The sequence below is a fragment of the Arachis hypogaea genome, chromosome 1 (assembly GCF_003086295.3).
Source record: "Arachis hypogaea cultivar Tifrunner chromosome 1, arahy.Tifrunner.gnm2.J5K5, whole genome shotgun sequence".
In the NCBI taxonomy this organism is placed as follows: domain Eukaryota; kingdom Viridiplantae; phylum Streptophyta; class Magnoliopsida; order Fabales; family Fabaceae; genus Arachis; species Arachis hypogaea.
This window is the reverse complement of record NC_092036.1, coordinates 57,735,653-57,736,855: the sequence shown is the minus strand read 5'-3', so window position 1 is coordinate 57,736,855 and position 1,203 is coordinate 57,735,653. Positions and strand designations below refer to the sequence as shown.

At 40.6% G+C, this 1,203-nt stretch overlaps 1 non-coding gene across 1 annotated transcript; it reads left to right on the top strand.

The window, feature by feature from the left end:
• The first annotated feature begins 782 nt into the window (after positions 1-782).
• LOC112716021 (small nucleolar RNA R71) lies at positions 783-886 on the top strand. The gene has a single exon (XR_003160130.1). It is a non-coding gene; the product is annotated as a small nucleolar RNA R71 (small nucleolar RNA).
• Positions 887-1,203: the final 317 nt, after the last annotated feature.

The following is a 1,203-nucleotide window of genomic DNA, read 5'->3' as shown; positions in this document are numbered from 1 at the left end:
AGGTTCGGCCATGTTGGACGTGTAGATGACCTTGCACTCTCTTTTTGGATTCTCTTCTGTATTGCTTGGGAGAGTACTAGGAGGGGTTTCAGTAACTCTTTTACTCAGCTGACCCACTTGTGCCTCCAAATTTCTGATGGAGGACCATGCCTCAATCATGAAATTGAGACTGGTCTTAGATAGATCAGAGACTATATTTGCTAAGCCAGAGAGGCTCTGTTCAGAATTCTTTGTCTGTTGATGAGAAGATGATGGAAAAGGTTTGTTATTGCCAAACCTATTTCTCCCACCATTATTATTATTGAAGCCTTGTTGAAACTTCTGTTGATCATTCCATGAGAAATTTGGATGATTCCTCCATGAAGGATTATAGGTGTTTCCATAGGATTCTCCCATGTAATTCACCTCTTCCATTGCAGGATTCTCAGGGTCATAAGCCTCTCCTTCAGAAGAGGCTTCTTTAACACTGCCGGATGCAGCTTACAATCAAGTCAGATTCTGAGAAATCATATTGACTTGGTGAGTCAATATTTTGTTTTGAGCCAATACGGCATTCAGAGTATCAATCTCAAGAACTCCTTTTTTTCTGAGTCACCCCATTATTCACAAGATTCTTTTCAGAAGTGTACATGAACTGGTTATTTGCAACCATCTCAATGAGTTCCTGGGCTTCTACATGTGTTTTTAGATGAAGGGATCCACCAGCAAAATGATCCAATGACATCTTTGATATTTCAGATAGACCATCATAGAATATGCATATGATGCTCCATTCTAGAAACATGTCAGAATGACACCTTTTGGTTAATTGCTTGTATCTTTCCCAAGCTTCATAGAGGGATTCACCTTCCTTCTGTCTGAAGGTTTGGACGTCCACTCTGAGCTTACTCATCTTTTGAGGTGGAAAGAATTTGGTCAAGAAAGCATTGACCAGCTTGTTCCAAGAGTTCAGGCTATCTCTAGGTTGTGAGTCCAACCATGTTCTAGCTCTGTCTCTTACAGCAAAGGGGAAAAGCATAAGTCTGTAGACCTCGGGATCAACCCCATTGGTCTTAACAGTATCACAGATCTGCAAGAATTCAAATAAGAACTGATGAGGATCTTCTGATGGAAGTCCATGAAACTTGCAGTTTTGCTGCATTAGAGAAACTAATTGAGGCTTAAGCTCAAAGTTGTTTGCTCCAATGACAGGAATTGAGATGC